Here is an 18,973-nt window from a genome sequence, read left to right as displayed (position 1 = left end):
TCATCCTAGCAGATGGTTAGACCCTTGTGCACAGGGACAAAGGCCTCATAACAGTATAGTAATTGCATTAAAGATTCATGTTTTCCCCCAAGGACTACATTTATTAAAAAATTTAGTTACCAGAGCCAAAACAAGCATTTTTAAAGACTCTTATAGTTTAATATCCTTCTCTCTATATAGGACTAGCTTTTTTCCATGATGTAAACTTACTAACATATACATACATAATATTCACTCTGGATGGTGCAACAATCTTATCTACATCTTTGAAATATTTATTTATATTTTGTATGCATCCAAATGGAGGACATAAATGATGTTGACTTAAATTATGTTTGACCACGGTTATCTTATTGCTATCCGTTGTGAAAGAAGGGGAGCACACTCCGTCTTCAGTGTTCATGCAAAAGAAAGTTTTATTTTACTCATTTCTACAGGTCTTTATAGCATACAAGGTAGCTTCCTACATGACTGTTCTCAGGTATTTCTGGGAGGATACATTTTTTCTAAAGCCATGAGGTATATTTACATATCTTTAGTCTTAAGGGGCAATTTCTTTGGGAGCTAGACAGGAAACAGCAGGGGCAGGGAGCAGGAGGCAGGAGACAGGAACACGGAAGGAGCCCAGCAAGAGCTCAGAGACTATTTCCCTATCTAAATTGCAGTCTACTTTTAGATGTGCAAGGCTTTTGGCCTTTTCCTATTCTGGAGCCTGCCTTCAGGCTTCCAGATTTTGGGAAATGGGCCCTATGTATAATCTATCAAGCCAGGGGACCTTCCATGTCTCCACAATCTGTAGTAAATTTTATGCTTTGTCATAATTAAAAACAAGGAAAACAGTCTGTAGCACTTAAATTTAAACTTGTTTTTGTATGGGTATCAATTATGCTTTCTCATAATTTAAAACAAGGAAAACAGTCTGTAGCACTTAAATTTAAACTTTTTCTATGGATATCAAGAGAAATTCTGGATCTGTGGAATAGAACTCTTGAAGAACTTACCCTGCCTTTGTAGGGTCTAAGTAAGAGATGTGGTTCAAGATTTTTATTGATTCCTCTTTAGGTGTGTGGAGAAGCCCACATTGCTCCATTGTCAGCTCCTAAAATATTATGGCCAAAGAAAGAAAGTAAAAATCCAAGAGGCATTATTAATTCCTCTTTTATCCCTCTTCTGTCTAATCAGTCACCAGATCCTGGGAAGTCCAATATTTCTTGAACTTCTCCCCTTATCTGGATTCCCACTACCACTACCTTAAACTCATAACCATTTCCTGTTGAGTTTATTATATCAGGTGTTCATCTTGCTTCCAGGTGTACCTCTCTTCTCCACATTGTGCATAAAGTTATCTTTCTAGAGCATCAGACTTCTCACCAGCTTAAATTTATTTAATGACACCTTGTGGCCTTCAGAATCTTGTCCAAGCACGTTAGCAGGAAATGGTAAAACAATCTCAAAAAAGGTATATTGTTACCATCATGACTTGTTTGCTGTTTTGAAATATCACATGCAAACATGCAAATTCCTTTAAAAGCATTTTTGGGGATCCCCTGCTTTCTGATACTACAAGCTTTGGCTATAAGATAATCCTGCCATGCCCATACTCTTATTGAGCTAAGAACACATGCTTTTTAATTTTCCTATAATTGTCTGCTATTGGTCATTCTTCCCCAATGGGACTGTAAGCTCCTTGAGGTCAGAAGGTATGTCTTGCTTACTGTTTTATCTTCAGGGCACTGGGAACTTCTGAATGCATAGTAGCTGTAAGTTTAGATAAATATTTTGTTATTTAAATAAATATTCTACCAGTTTTTCTAAAATTGCCAAATATTGGCACCTTACTTTTTAATGAGTACTGGGAAGTACTTTTTGGCCGTAGTCCTACCTAGTAGTTGAATTTCTCCTCTAATGTTAGGCCTCTTAACATTGTAGATGACAGGTATTTCAGTACCTCCCAAAGAAGCCTATTTATTAATAGGATGGCTTTAATATTTATAATCCTTTTCCTCATATTAAGCCAAAATCTACCTCTCAAGTTCTAATCTAATTTGTCATAGTGTTGCCCCATTGAACCCCATGTACTGTTCTCTCAGGCATCATAAATAATGGAAGATTTATCCATTATCAATGTATCTTGCTGCTATAAGAAATTTTATTCTGTAAGTGGGGGAAAAAGACATTATTCAGAAGCTTTCTATTATATATACACACATAATGCAGGGGGCTGTTCATTGCATTATGGCCCAATGAGACAAAAGCATTTAAACACCATATTTATCATTGAACAATAAAAGATTATGCTAATAAAAGTAGCATACAATAATGTACAGTATATATCAGGGAAGCATAAAATTCTAAAAAGTGAGCATTATGCTTTCCATGATAAAAGATTTAAGTCATCCTAAAGTACAATGATATTTTGCAATTTCATTACAGTACCCAAATTAAATAGAGTTGATTCTTTTAACAACACATGACTATAATGCTAAAATTTGGCTCCAGAAAGCCTGATATTTTGCTTTGCAAAATAGAATCTTACAAGATATGCTTTTCATATCATATTGGAAGTCATATGTGTTCTTTCCTAGAAAGAATAAAGCTTGTCTTCATTGTTATCTGAAATAATGCTAAAATAATCCAATAAAACTTGAAACTTATTTTCAAATATCAAGCAGTACCACATATAGTGTCTAGAGTTGAGGGAATTATGTAGTTAAGGTCACAAATCAGGAGACTAAAATTCACAGAAACCTAGTTTTATCATATAGGTATGGAAACCAACTATTGATTTGAAAGTTAAATAGTATAGCTTTATTTATATTTCAGAAGAAACATAAGCTGTGTTCTTATTAGTGCCTTCTGGTTCTAAGTGAGTGTTTTGTTATGAATTGGATAGTTAAAGATAGTTAAAATGTAAACTCTACATCTAATCAAATCTCTGGTACATTAAAATTGCTTCCCTTTTGGAGTCAGGATCAGCCCTAGACAAAATTGGCCCTTCACCACTCTGGAAAGTGCTTCTTATCAACTGCCATCTTAACCCATCAACAATAATATTTGAGGGGAGGAAAGGCTCAGGTAAAAACTGAACTATCAAAATGAATGAATTTATGAAATAGGTATAAGGTATGTAACAGTAAGAGAAAGGAGGTACAATGAATGAACAATTGAACTCTATATAGCCATCAATATCAACAAATGATACTTTAGACATTGAATTAGGGGAAATAGAAAATAATCTACCAATGGAATAGGGATGAGGAAGACATGACTTTCCCTTTGAAGTCAAGATCCTACTTTCATGCCAACGTAGTAAGACTAGTCACAAAAATGTAGAGTACAACATAGGTAATATGTATGAAAAATTAGTAAAATTAGGGCACTGAAGCAGGACTGATATCCAGACAGGGAGTTAGATTATTTCTCTAAAGTAGAAAAAAGGGTCAGGTAAATTTGAAACCAACACAGGATGATTGAAAGTAGCCATTGATAGAAGAACCAGGCCCTAAGATAATAGCTTATAAATGTGTTGTTAACTAGTTACATAGGAAGCATGGTGGTTTCAAAGATAATCATTTACAAAAATTGGAGTCACCTTCCAAGAAGGACATAGCAGCTGTTTCAGCTGTTGAAAGGATTTTATAGGTTTACCTCCTGACTGGACAGTTACCATAATCTAACTCATTCTCCTGTACTTGACTGTTTAGAAGGAGGCTGTTAATGGGCTCTACAAAGATTCTGGAAAAACCAGATCCCAAGACAGCAAAATCCAGGTCGACCCAAAGAGAACAACAGAATGTAGGAGTTAGGAAGGCACATGCTTCCAGTCACTGTAGAGGTATAGTTGGGATCATGAAGTTAAGTTCAGGCATTGTCTGGCTAAAACATCGCTTTAAAGCAGAATCTCAAAAGTGTCAGTCCATGGACAGAATATGGCACCCAGATCTGTTTCCCTACACCATATTTTAAAAAATTAAGTCTAAAAAAATTGAGGCTGTTATTAAGCATTTATTAGACTTCATCTCTAAGATAAATGATCCTTTACATTTATTCAAAGTTGAATTCCAATATGGCCATTATATCCTAATAAAGACACAAAAATTGCTAAAAAAAATTGTCTATACCTAAAAATCAGGCTGTCTTACATCAAGTATCCAGATGTTCAGCTTTTCTTGAAAAATTAGATCTGGCAAACTGACTTAAATACCAACAAGGCAGAAGTCAAGTACAGCTGCCTTTTTTGAAAAGAACACGATTCTGTTAGTTCACCAAGTTTCCAACATAGCCTATTTCTTCCCAACACATCTTTTATCATGCTTACACAATGGATTTTCTTTGTAATAGTAAAGGCATATTTCTCTACCAAGAATGGAAAACCAAATCAGTTAAAAAATAGACAACATATTTCACATTTTAGGAAAACAGAGAAAACGTATATTTTTGTTGAAGTGCAAAAAATTTCTACCTGATTTATATGAAAATACCCAGCCTGTTTGGTGGCACCTTTCCATTATTTTTCTGGCTTCTGTGGACATTTAAGTCTGTACCTTGTGCCCTACAGTCAAAATCCAACCATCCTTTTTCCTTTTTTTTTTAAATTGTTTAAAGCTTGCCATATAAACTTCCTGGGTAATTTGGTTTCCTAGTGTCATTGGTATTGTGTACTGCCCTAAAGTAGTCACTGGCAGTAAATCATCCTGGTGTGTAAGACAGTGAGTTTAAACAGTATGATTTCATCATCTGAAACCTAAACAATCTGCATGAATGAAAATAAATGGAATTTCTGTGAGAATGAGATTCAGATAGTGGATTTAGGTCACCCTACTTCAGCTTTGCCACCCTAGAGTAGCTGTCCATTCTGCCCCTCGGTATTTCTTTAAATGAAAAACTATGTTGGGTTGTTCTGAACTTTATGAGTGTTATGTTTCTGAAGTCAGGATTTACTTGACAAGCAATATATAAATTTAATGTGGCAGTGTTTTATTTTAATTTTCTAAATAACTATTATGAAAATAATGTCTTAACAAAGAGCAAATTAATACTCATTGCACTAATAAATACACTTAAAGTCCTAAATAGTCAAGAAAATATGCTGAAGAATTCTGTCGCAGTGACAGTTCTACAGAGAAAACATTTTTGAAAGGTCGTTTTTCAGGTCACTTCAAATCAGCCAAGTGGGCAGTTTCCTACTCCCTGTACAAGACTGACCTGAGTATATTATCCTTGGCCATATTTTTAATTCTAAACTATTTTTCATTTGCCCTAATATCCTGGAAGAGGTTGAATCACCTTCCTCCTGTGGCCAAAGTACATTTTCAGGCTACGTGACTAAGTCAAATATTAGTGTATAGGGAATCAATGTAAAATCATACATTTGCCTGCTTCAATGTATGTGCCCACAGATGTCACACATATGTGGGTGACGTGAATTCCCTGGTAGTTTCATACTTAGTCCATATAATTGAAACTTTGTTTTTCCACTTAAGAAGTCATATAAAATATGTATTACATACTTGCTTTGTGCTGGATTTCTTTTCTCTTAAATTCATGAACTGTGTAATCCATTTAATAAGGGTGAGGGAGACATTATGGAAGTGCATAAAGTCTGATGTAATAGGGGCTAAATTTGGCAGAATTATGAACATGCTTGTGAAGCCAGTGGCCAGGATTGGGTCAGAGGCATTATTTTGTGCATGCAAATTTTAATGCTGTAGTATATAGAAAATGTTTCAAAACATTTTTAAAGCAGCTGGACTTCCTGGATTACCATTGGTGGGAATAGGATTCTATCCTTGGTTCTACTTTAAAATCTGCTAATATAAAGAACACACACAAAAATGGGGAAATGAGAAATGTCTTTTCCTCTAAGATCATGAAGTTATACTCTTCAAAATAAAAGGGGAAATTGAGGCAAACATTTGTATCTATTTTACTATTTAACTGGTATGACTTATGAAAATCTTGATGCTACAGCTTTTCTCTTATTCCCGCATTTTCATGGTTTCTCTTGTGTGCCCATAAAGCTGGGCTACCTTGACTTAACTCTATCTAAAATATATTCATCAAATATTTATTGAGAACTTGTGAATGCCAGATACTCTGGTAGGTGCTAGGAATTCAAATATGAATTAAAGAGGGTCCCTATTTTCAATAAGTTTGTGACTAAGTGGAAGAAATAAGAGGATGGGTATTATTAATAGAGTTTGGGATATGCAGTGATAGAGCTAAGACCCCTTTTGCTGCCTCTGCTGGGCCCTGTATTCCACTGTCACCTTTTCTGTTCTCATTAAACCTCTTTTAAGCCATTTCCCCTTAGATTACAATAGGTATTGTTATCCTTATTTATGTAGAAGGAAAACGGAGCAAGGAAAGTGTGCAACTTGCTCAAAGACATAGAGTTAATAAAAAAATAAAAGTCGCAGAACTGAGACTAGAATTTCCTAGATCCTGCACTCAGGATCATACTGTTCAAATGGCTCTTTGCAGTCTCATCAGGTGCTTAGAAAATATAGACAATAGGCAATTAAATGACTGTAATGATTAAAGGGATCAATAAACTGCCTTAATGGATGATGGAATTTCCAGGGTTCTTGTAATTCACTCTTCTCAATAACTTCTGACCTATAGTTAGAATTTTTTTATCTTTCCTGGGCTTTCTTGGTTTTTAATCTCTAATACTTTCAAAGGTCTGAGAAGGGCGTAACAAAAAGTAATTCATCATGTTGACCAGAAGAGGCCCATATTTCCCTCAGGCAAAGCAATGAACCTTTGAGTTTCAAACAGCTTGGATAGTGCATCCAAACTTTTAGACTTCAAAAATAAAACTAAAGGGAACTAATAATCTCTGGAAAATAAATCCTCAACCTTAATTTTATCTCATACTTTCTCAGCAAGAGACTGGTGTCATAACGCATAGGAACAGTTCTGCTCTCTCACCTGCCCAGGGACCAGAAGAACACAGTAGGAATGATAGACCAATTAAAGCAATATAATCCATATGTTGAAGGAAGAGAACACTGTGTATTTAGCAAAGGCCATTTCTAATGTGCCTCTGGAAGCGGTGCCAGCTCTTTAATGGATACCTTGGCTGCATGAAAACAGCAGGGAACTATACTGCACTCCATATACTACCATTAAGGTGGCCCCCTGCCACTGGTTCTGCTGATAAGCAGGTTGTACACTAGAGGCAGGGACTATTTTTCAGGGAGCTCTGGCTTCTGCTGACATAGCAAAATGTTAAAAGCTCTTTCCACTCACTTAAAAATGCTCTGATTATGGAAGAGCCAAGGCCCTGCTAAGAGAACACTTATAGCTTGCTATGTAAGTAACTTATCTGCCTTCTTGTGTTTGATTTGCAGTCAGCTCAATGACTGAGCAATTAAATATCAGACTGTAGTTTTAGGGGCAAAAGAAGGAGGAAATCCCTAGGATGACCAATTGAGGCATATTTTACTGTAATTTGCTGCCACATACACACATCAGTGAGATGAGTTCTCATCTAGGCATCTGAGCACATCGTAAATTTTTTTCATATTTTTCATTGTTTTCATCTCTCATGAATTTGGATAGTTTCCTTAGATTTTCCTTCTTTTTCACTAACTCTCTTCAACTGTGACCATTTGGCTATTAAACTCATTCATAAGTTTTAACCTTTAATTATTTGTAATTTTAACAATCTTATTTGGTTCCTTTTCAAGTCAGCTTAGTCATTCTCTTTACTTTCTTATTCACAAAACATATTTTGAAATATTAAAAAAATTCTTTGAATGTAGAAAATATGTTTATCTTGGAGTCTGTGATAATCCCATTATCTGAAGTCTTGATGGATTTATTTTGTGTGTTAAATCTTGTGGTTCTTGCTTGTGATTGCCTTGTTTCCCTGTGTGTTTGGTTACTTTTATATAGGAGCTGATTATTTCCCTTAGATTTTTCATTCTGGGAATTCTCTGAAATCTGGGACAAAAAATGTGGCCTTCCAGGGAAGATTTACATTTATTTCTGTGCATCTACAAGCTCTCTAACTTATATTCTTAGTTTGAGGTTTTTCAGATTACAAAGACAGTGTTAAATTGACCTTTAAACCTGCACGAGAGTCAGTTTGTGGTTCCAAAATTTTAATTACCATTTTTTGTAACCAATGTCCTCTAGGAAATTTTAACATTCTAGAGATTTTTATCACAGCTTTCAGCAAAGTGGGTTACGTTGGGCTCACCCTTTCCCTGAAGGTATAACCCTTTGGATCTCAGCTTTAAGAAGGTGGACTTCCTGCCTTGGCAGGCCCTGGACTTAGATCCCTAGTTTCCATTCACTGTGAGACTATAAAAATAGAAATTCAGCTTCATTTTTTTGAAGAAAGACTCTCATAATAAATGCTGGCTATAGTCTCCTGCTTATTTCTCTAGCTTCCTCTGTTTACTAAATCTTTTTATTGATTATATATCTTCCATATCCCTGTCATATTACTACAAATAGAAATCTTAAAATGACTTTCTGGAAAAAAAGATTTCAACTTACATAAGCTATTCTTATAATTTACTTTTCTGCTAGGGTAATATCTCCTTTTTCTTTTTCCCATGTAATATCAACTCTCTTACCTGTGTTTCTTGAAATAGAAATATATGAATCATTCACTAATAAAAAACACCGAGTATCTGCACTTTGGCAGGGACATGAATTGGCTGCCATCCAACTATTGTCAAATTTATAGCTGAGATAATAGAAAGAGAGAGACATGTAGATGGACTGACTGACTCTCTTAAGGAGCATGCCATCTACCTTCTGTAGGTTTTCTATGTTCTATTCCTCTATCAGTTTAGACCATTAGAAAGCAGCATGTCTAGAGTAGATTACTTTGATTGCTATAAACAAATTTTCCCTGAATTCTGATTGAATAAATATGACCCCAGTTTCTACAGAACAATATTTTAAGAAATAGTTATATTTAACAAGTATGATAATTTTACTGTAGTTACAAATAAAATCCAAAATCCTTATGTGGCCTGCAAAGTTCTGCATTACTGACACCTACCAACCTTTCCTAACTTACCTCATGCCAGCTTTTCCCCAATTCAAAACACTCCAGTCACACTGGATGTCTTTCATTTCCCACCTCAGGGCCATCAAGAGTGTTGAGCCTTCCACATAGAATGTTCTTCCTCCTTCTTTTACTGGAACATCTCTTGTCATTGTCTGGTCTTACTCTAAATACATTTTCCCCAGAGAGGACTTCCCTGCCCCCAAATATAAAATAGCTTTTCTATTCTTTCCTTTTTATAAAACTTTTTACATTTTTATATAAATTCAGCACATATTGTACTCTAAGACTGCAGTTATTTAATGAAGTGCTCTTCACTGTCCTGTAACATCACAAAGCAGAGAATGTGTCTGTTTTGTCACTGTTTCAGTAAATTTTCAAATTCACAAATAACAATGTAGATAAAATCTAAGTTTCCTCTGCTCTGAAGTGAATATAATTAACTTGCCCATTTTCTGATTGAAATTAAAAGAGAATAAACTGTTGAAAATGAGACATGGATTCTAAAGTAGACATCAAAATATTCACTAAATGACACGTCATGCACACCACCAATGTGAACAAATTCACTTGTATGCCTTAGCAAAATTATGAATGACTCATGTCATGGACCTTATTTGTTGCTTTTAAGTGGTTGAAACAATAAGTGAGAGAATATAAAGATCTCCCTAGGAAAAACTTGATCCAATAACAGAGAAATGAGTTGCAAGAGTACAGAGTATTAGTGGCTCAGTTTTAACATAAATAGGATGTTGAAGTGCTTAACAGAGAGCAGGGAGAAGTAAGAGGAGAAAGAACAGCCCACTCTGTAGCAGAAGGAGCTGAGTGGCACTCCGGAAACTGAAAGAAGGCCACAAGTAACTAGCATGCAGAACGTGAGCAGTGTGTGGGGTTTTGCTGACTAAGTGGTGAAGTTGCTGATGCAAGTCTTATAGTTCATTTTAATGATGTTAGTTTTTATTCTAAGAGCAGAGAAACTATTGAATGGTGCTGTTCCCTTTTCTAAAACAATCTGGCTTTCCAACATTGTCTGATTCTTTTGGTAAATATTTGTACTTCCATTTGTTTTATTTAGGTCTTCTTTGATTTCTTTAAGCATTGTTTTATAGTTTTCTCCACATAAATCTTTATAACTGTGTACAAATTTATTCCTCAATATTTGACTCTTTTAGTTCCTCTTCTAGATGGAACTTTTTCTTAATTTTCTCTTTAGGTTTTTCATTATCAGTCTGTAGAAACACTACTGATTTTTGTGTGTTGATCTTGTAATGCTGCTTTGCTGAATTTGTATATTAACCCTGGTAATGTGGATTTTTCATGATTTTTCTATCTATAGAAACATGTCATTTATAAATAGGAAAAGATTGATGTCTTCCTTTCCAATTAAGATGCCTTTTATTTCTTTTTCTAGCCTAATTGCCTTGTTCTGGCAAGAACTTCCAGCACAATATTGAATAACAGTGGTGACAGTGGGCATCCTTGTCTTATTCCTGATCTTAGAGGGAAAGTTTTAAGACTTTCCCCATTGAATATGATGTTAGCTGTAGGTTTTTTTAAATACATGATTTTTATCTTGTCAAGGGATTTCCTTCTATTTCTAGTTTTCTAAGTGTTTTTATCAAGGAGGAGTGCTGGGTTTTATCAAATTCTTTTTCTGTGTCAGTTGAGATTATCACACAATTTCCTTTCTTTCATTAATATGGCATGTTACATTAATGGATTTTCTCACCTTGAACCATGCTTGCGTACCCGAGATGAATCCCACTTGATATTGGTGTATAATTCTTTTAATATGCTGTTAGATTGCTTTGCTAGTATTTTGTTGAAGATGTTTGCATCTATATTTATAACGGATATTGATCTGTAATATTCTTTGTTGTGTTATCTTTTCCATATTTTGGTATTGGGGTGATGTTGACCCCATAGAATTAGTTAGATAGTGTTCCCTCCTCTTCAATTTTCTGGAATAGTTTGAGGTGGAATGGTGTTAATTCTTCTTGGAACGTTTTGCAAAATTCACCTGTGAAGCCATTTGGTCTTGGGCTGTTTTTTTGTTGAGAAATTTTTGGTGACTACTTCAATCTCTTTACTTGTTTTTGGTCTTTTGAGATCTTCTATTTTTTCTAGAGTCAGTGTTGGTTGTTTGTGTGTTTCTAGGAATTTGCCCATTTCATCTCAGTTATCAAATTTGTTTGCTTACAATTGTTCAAAGTATCCTCTTATACTCCTTTTTATTTCTGTGGGGTTAGTACAAATGGTCCCTTTTTCACTTCTGGTTTTAGTTATTTGCATCCTCTATTTTTCTTTATTATTCTAGCTAAAGAGTTGTTGATGTTACTGATCTTCTCAAAGAACCAGCTTTTGGTTTCATTGATTCTCTCTATTGTTTTCTTATTCTCTATTTCATTTATCTCTAATCTTTCTTCTTCCCTCCCTACAGCTTGCTTTGGGTTTAGTTTGCTCTTCGTTTTCTAGTTCCATCAATTGTGACAGTGTCTCTGATCTGAGATCTTCCTTCTCTCTCTATTTTTTTTACATCTTGTATTGTGAAATATAACATAAACAGAAAAGTGATAACTTTCAATGTTCAATTTTACAACTATTTATAGAGCAAATTTCGAAGAATGTTATGGGTTACAGTTCCACCATTTCAGTTATTTCCTTATTGTGAAGTATAACATATATACCAAAAGGCGATAACTTTCAAAGTATGATTTGACAAATACTTATAGAGCAAGCTTCAAGGAATGTTATGGGTTACCGTTCCACAATTTCAGTTATTTCCTTATTATGAAATATAACATACACACAGAAATGTGATAACCTTCAAAGTGTAATTTAACTAGCTATAGAGCAAATTTCAAAGCATGTTACATGTTACAGTTCTACCACATCAGTTATTTCCTTCTGGCAACTATAGTACCCTAGAGACTAAAAAAGAATTATTTATATAAAGATTCAGTATTTGTAATCCTTTGTTAAATCATATCTTGTCAGTTGCTACCCTTCTCTCTTGTTTCGTCTCTGTCTCAATCTTCAGGGATATCTGGGCAGTGACCAACCTAACTTGTTCATATTGAAAAGGGGTATCAACATTCTGAGGAAGGGGGATGCATCTGGTTGATGTTCTTGGAGAGGCTGTTGCTTCAGAGTTTGGGGACTTATCTGACATGGGAACACTCTGGGGGATTTAAGTTTCTGAAAAGTAAACTTAGTGAGTGAAACTTGTATAGAGTCTCCAATAGAGACCTAGGTATTCTTTAGTATTTGGGGACTACTGTTGGTTAGGGCTTGACACACTGTGAGTATTTGGAATATTTAGCTAAAGCTTGCATAAGAGTAACCTCCAGGATAGCCTCTTGACTCTATTTGAAATCTCTTAGCCATTGATACCTTATTTTGTTACCTTTCTTTTCCCCCTTTTGGTCAAAAAAGGCATTCTCAATCTCTCAAAGCCAGGGACAGGTTCATTCCTGGGAGTCATACCCCACATTGCCAGGAAGATTCATTCCCCAGGGAGTCATGTCCCATGCTGGGGGGGAGGTTAATAAACTTATTTGTGGAGTTGGGCTTAGAGAGGGAAAGGCCACATCTGAGTGACAAAAGAGGTTGTCTGGAGGTGCCTCATAGGCATAATTATAGGGAGTCTTAGCCTCCCCTTTACAGCCATAAGTTTTACTGGAGCAAGCCTCAAGATTGAGTGCTTGATTTAAGTAGAGGGTTCCTAAATTCACATAACATATATTCCATCCAAGATAAACAATCAGTGTCTCACATTATCTTCAGTTACTTGTACAATCATCATCACTCTCAGTTTTAAACACCCCAAAGCTTTTATCTGTCCCTAGTTATTTATCCCTAGTATTAGTGTTGTACCATTAAGGTATTCCTATTAAATATAGTATATAATAAACAGCATGTAGTTTTTCCCATATACTATTCTGTTGTAAACTCTTTGTACCAGTGTCATACCCTAGAAGTAGATCATGCAAGTATTTCTGGGATACACATCTTTAAATAATCCCTTTGAATCATGTTCACCTTCAATGCGGCATTGATACTTATAATTCCATTAACTAACTATCATCACCTCTGTCTATTCCCATACATTTAAGCTCACCCTCGTAAACATGTCTGTACATATTAGGTAATCATTCCCCCTTCATTGGCTTCTGACTATCTCTAGTTCTCCTATATTCTATATTATAAGACATTGATTTTACATTATTCAGGGAGTTCATATTAGTGATAACATACAATATCTCTCCTTTTGTGTCTGGCTTATTTTTCTCAGCATTATGTCTTCAGGGTTCATCCATGTTGTCATATGTTTCAGGACCTCATTCCTTCTTGCTGCTGCATAGTATTCCATCATATGTACATACTACATTTTGGATATACACTCGTATGTTGATAGATACTTGGGTTGTTCCCACCCCTTGGCAACTGTGAACGATGCCACTATGAACATTGGTGTGCAAATGTCTGTTCATGTCATTGCTTTCAGATTTCCAAGTATATTCTGAGACGTGAAATTGCCAGATCATAGCATAATTCGATATCTAGTTTTCTGAGCAACCACCAAACTATCTTCCACAACAGCTGTACCATTATATATTCCCTCCGGAAATGAATTAGAGTTCCGATTTCTCCACATCTTCTCTGGAATTTGTAGTTTCCTGTTTGTTTAATGGCAGCCATTCTTAGTGATGTGAGGTAAGATGATATCTCATTGTGATTTTGATTTGCATTTCTGTAATAGCTAGTGAAGATGAACATTTTTTCATGTTTTGTTTTGTTTTGTTGTTTTGTTGTTTTTTTAGCTATTTTTATTTCCTTTTTGGAAAAATGTCTTTTTGTATCTTTTGCCCATTTTATAATTGGACTGTTGGTACTATTGTCATAGAGGTGTAGAATTTTTTTATGTATGCTGGGTATCAGTGTCTTATCAGATTTATGGTTTCCAAATATTTTCTCCCATTGAGTTGGCAGTCTCTTCACCTTTTGACAAAGTCCTTTGAGGAAGAGAAGCTTTTGATTTTGAGGAGTTCCATTTATCTATTTTTGTCTTTCATTGATTGTGCTTTGGATGTAAGGTATAGGAAACTACCTCCTAATAATAGGTCTTGAAGATGTTTCCCTACATTATCTTCTAGGAGTTTTATGGTTCTGTTTCTTATATTGAAGTCTTTGATTCACTTTGAGTCAATATTTTTTTATAGGTTGTGGGGTAGGGGTCCTCTTCCATTCTTTTGGATATGGATATACAATTATCTCAGCACCATTTGTTGAAGAAACTGTTCTGTCCCAGTTTAGTATATTTGGGGGCCTTGTCAAAAATCAGGCAACCATAGATCTGAGGGTCTATTTCTGAATTCTCAATTCAATTCCACTTGATCAATATGTCTATCATTGTGTTACTACCATGCTGTTTTGACCACTGTAGCTTTATAGTAGACATTAAAGTCAGGAAGTGTAAGACCTCCCACTTTGTTCTTCTTTTTAGAATGTTTTCGGAAATTCTAGGTCCCTTTCCCTTCCAAATGAATTTGATAACTAGCTTTTCCAAGTCTGCAAAGTGGGTTTTTGGAATTTTGGTTGAAACTGCATTGAATCTGCAGATCGGTTTAAATAGTCATCTTAAAGAAATTTAGCCTTCCTATCCATGAATGTGGAATATCTTTCTACCTATTTAGGTCATCTTTGATTTTTTTTTTTTTAATAAAGTTTTGTAATTTTCTGTGTAGAGGTCTTTTACATCTTTGGTTAAGTTTATTCCTACATACTAGAATTTTTTAGTTGCTAATGTGAATGTATTTTTTTTTTTTAGGGGGGGCACCTTTTTTTTCCAAATGGAGAAGTGGAGATCCAGCTTTCCCAGTACCCTTTATTTTATTTATTTTTTTTTTTCTTTCTTTCTTTTTTTTTTTAAATTAAATTCAGTTTTATTGAAATACATTCACACACCATACAATCATCCATGGTATACAATCCACTGTCCACAGTATGATAACAGTTATGCATTCATCACCACAATCTATCTCTGAACATCTTCCTTACATCAGAAAGAACTAGAATAAGAATAAAAAATAAAAGTGAAAAAAGAACACCCAAATCATTCCCTCATCCCACCCCATTTGTCCTTTAGTTTTTATCCCCATTTTTCTACTCATCCATACACTAGATACAGGGGGTGTGATCCACAAGGTCTTCACAATCACACTGTCACCCCTTGTAATCTACATTATTATGTAATTATCTTCAGGAGTCCAGACTGCTGGGTTGGAGTTTGGTAGTTTCAGGTATTTACTTCTAGCTATTCCGATACATTAAAACCTAAGAGGTGTTATCTATAGTGCATAAGAATATCCACCAGAGTGACCTCTCGACTCCATTTGAAATCTCTCAGCCACTGAAACTATTTCATCTCATTTTCCATCCCCCTTTTGGTCAAGAAGATACTCTCAGTCCCACGATGCCGGGTCCACATTCATCCCCTGGAGTCATGTGAATGTATTTTTTTTTTTTTTGAATGTCTCTTCAGTTATGCCATTTCTACTGTATTGGAACATTGCTGAATTTTGCTCATTAATCTTGTATCCCACCACTTTGCTGAATTTGTTTATTAGCTTAAGTAGCTTTGTCATTGATTCCTCAGGATTTTCTAAATATACAATCATATCATCTGCAAATAATGACAGTTTTACTTCTTCTTTCCTTTAATTTATTTTTCTTGCTGGATTGCTCTGGCTAGAACTTCTAGCACAATGGTGAATAATAGTGGTGACAGTGGCCGTCCTTATCTCATTCCTGATCTTATGGGGAAGACTTTCAGTCTCTCACCATTCAATATTATGTGGCTATGGGTTTTTCATGTATGTCCTTTATCATATTGAGGAAGTTTCCTTCAATTCCTACATTTTGAAGTGATTTTATCAAAAAAGGATGCTGAATTTTGTTGAATGCTTTTTCAGCAACTATTGAGATGATCATTTGTTTTCCCTTTTGATTTGTTAATGTGTTGTATCACATTGATTGATTTTCTTATGTTGAACCACCCTTGCATGCCTGGAATGAACCCCACTTGGTCGTGGTGTATGATTCTTTTAATATGTCTTTGGATTGATTTGCAAATATTTTGTTGAGAAGTTTTGCATCTATATTCATTAAAGAGATTGGCATATAGTTTGCCTTCCTTGTAGTATCTTTATCTGGTTTTGGAATTAGGATGATGTTAGCTTCACAAAGTGAGTTAAGCAGGGATCTTTGTCTTCAATTTTTTGAGAGTTTGAGCATGAATGGTGTCAGTTCTTTTTTAAAAGTTTGGTAAAATTCCCCTGTGAAGCCATCTGGCCTGGGCTTTTATTTGTAGGAAGCTTTTTGATGACTGATTGGATCTCTTTACTTGTGATTGGTTTGTTGAAGTCTTCTATTTTGGGGGGGAGGGTAAGTCTAGGCTATTCTTGTGTTTCTAGGAAAATTATCCATTTCTTCTAAATTGTCTGGTTTGTTGGCATGCAGTTGTTCATACTATCATCTTGATTTTTAAAATTTCTTCCAGATCCACAGTAATATCCCCCCCTCTCATTTCTGATTTTGTTTATTTGGGCTTTCTTTCTTTTTAACATTGTCAGTCTAGCTAAGGTTTTGCCAATCTTGTTGATCTTCTCAAAGAACCAACTTCTGGTTTTATTTATTCAATTTTTTTGTTCTCCATATTATTTATTTCTGCTTTAATCCTTGTTATTTCTTTTCTTCTACTTGCTTTAGAGTTAGTTTGCTGATCATTCTCTCACTTCTTCAGTTCAGTTAGGTCTTTCTTCCTTTCTAATGTATGCATTTACAGCTATAAATTTCCCCCTCAGCACTGCCTCCACTACATCCCATAGGCTTTAAGTTCTCATTTTCATTCTTCTCTAGATATTTACTGATTTCTCTTGCAATTTCTTCTTTGATCCACTGATTATTTAGGAGTGTGTTGTTTAACCTCCACATGTTTGTGAATGTTCTGGTTCTTTGGTGGTTATGATTTCTAGTTGCATTCCATTGTCGTCAGAGAGAATGCTTTGAATAATTTCAGTCTTTGAAATTTATTGCAGCTTGTTTTGTGCCCTAGCATATAATCTATCCTGGAGAATGGTCCATAAGCATTAGAGAAGAATGTATGTCTTGGTAATTTGGGATGTAATGCTCTATATATGTTTGTTAAATCTAATTCATTAATCACATTGTTTAGGTTCTCAGTTTCCTTATTGGTCTTCTGTCTGGTTGTTCTATCCTTAGGAAAAGAGTGGTGTATTGAAGTCTCCCACTATTGTTGTGGAAACATCTGTTGCTTCCTTCAGTTTTGCCAATGTTTGTCTCATGTACTTTGGGACACTTTGATTGGGTGCATAAACATTTATGATTGTTGTATCCTCTTGGTGAATTGTCCTATTAATATATAGTGTCCTTCCTTGCTTCTTATGACATCTTTGCATTTTAATTCTATTTTGTCTGATATTAATATTGCTATCCCCTGCTTTCTTTTGGCTGCAGCTTGTGAGGAATTTTTTTTTCCATCCTTTCACTTTCAATCTCTGTGTCACTGTGTCTAAGATGAGTCTTATAAACAGTGTATCAGTGGATCATACTTTTTAATCCATTCTTTTAATTGGGGAGTTTAATCCAGTCACATACAATGTTATTACTGTGAAGGCAATTCTTGAACCATCTTATCCTTTGGTTTTTATTTGTCAGATCTATTTTCCCCCCTCTCTCTGTTTTCCCTTTTAAGTTACCCTTCTCCAAATCTCTCTCCTTTTCTTTTTCATCTGGTAGAACTCCCTTTAATATTTCTTGCAGGGCAGGTCTCTTGTTAACAAATTTGTTTGTGAAAATTTTAAACTCTCCCTGAATTTTGAAGGAGAGCTTTGCTGGATGAAGAATTCTTGACTGGAAAATTTTCTCTTTCAGAATCTTAAATATGTCATACCACTGCCTTCTCACCTCCACATTGCCTGCTGAGTAGTCAGTACTTAGTCTTATGTGGTTTCCCTTGTATGTTGTGAATTGCTTCTCTCTTGCTGCTTTCAGGACTTTCTTCTTCTTGTCAGCATTTGACAGTCTGTTTAGTGAATGTCTCAGAGTGGTTTTATTTGGATTTATTCTACTTAGAGTTTGTTGGGCATGTATTATTTGCATATTTATGTTGTTTAGAAGGGTTTGGAAGTTTTCCCCAACGATGACTTCATATACTCTTCCTAGCCATTTACTTTTCTCCTCCAGGGACACCAGTGATTCTTCTATTTGAGTGCTTCACGTCTCTCATTATGCTGAGATCCATTTCAAATTTTTCAATTTTTTTTCACCATTAGTTCTTTTGTGCATTTGCATTCAATTGCACTTCTTCTTATTCCCTTATTCTTTCTTCTGCCTTTTCAAATCTGTTGTGTATCTCTAGTGTATTTTTAATCTGATCAACAGTATCTTTTTATTTCCATAAAATCTGCTATTTTTAATTTATTCTTTCAAATTCATCTTTATGCTCTTCTAGAGTCTTCTTGATGTTCTTTATGTCTTTATCCAGCTTACTGAAGTTGCTTTGGAGATTTGTGTGTACTTCTTTTATTAATTGCTCCAAGTTCTGTGTTTCCTCTGGCTTTTTAATTTTGTCATTTGGCTTGTCCATATCTTCCTGTTTCTTCATATGCTTTATAACCTTCTGTTTGCTTTGGGGCATTTGCTTACCTTGATAAGGTTATTTTGGGAAATGCAGGATTATTTGAACATTTGTACATGTGTTTTTTGGCAGAGCCACAGCTTACTGGAGTGTAATTTCTCTGTCTTCCCACCTCTCCCCCTTAAGCCAGCTCTTCCTCAACTTCACCTGTGTGCTGGGTGAGGTCCAGACTGGGTGGAAATACAATCAGTGCACCTGTTCTCTGTGTGTGCTGGGGAATG

The sequence above is a fragment of the Choloepus didactylus genome, chromosome 3, assembly GCF_015220235.1.
Source record: "Choloepus didactylus isolate mChoDid1 chromosome 3, mChoDid1.pri, whole genome shotgun sequence".
In the NCBI taxonomy this organism is placed as follows: Eukaryota; Metazoa; Chordata; class Mammalia; order Pilosa; family Megalonychidae; genus Choloepus; species Choloepus didactylus.
This window is presented reverse-complemented; position numbering follows the sequence as displayed.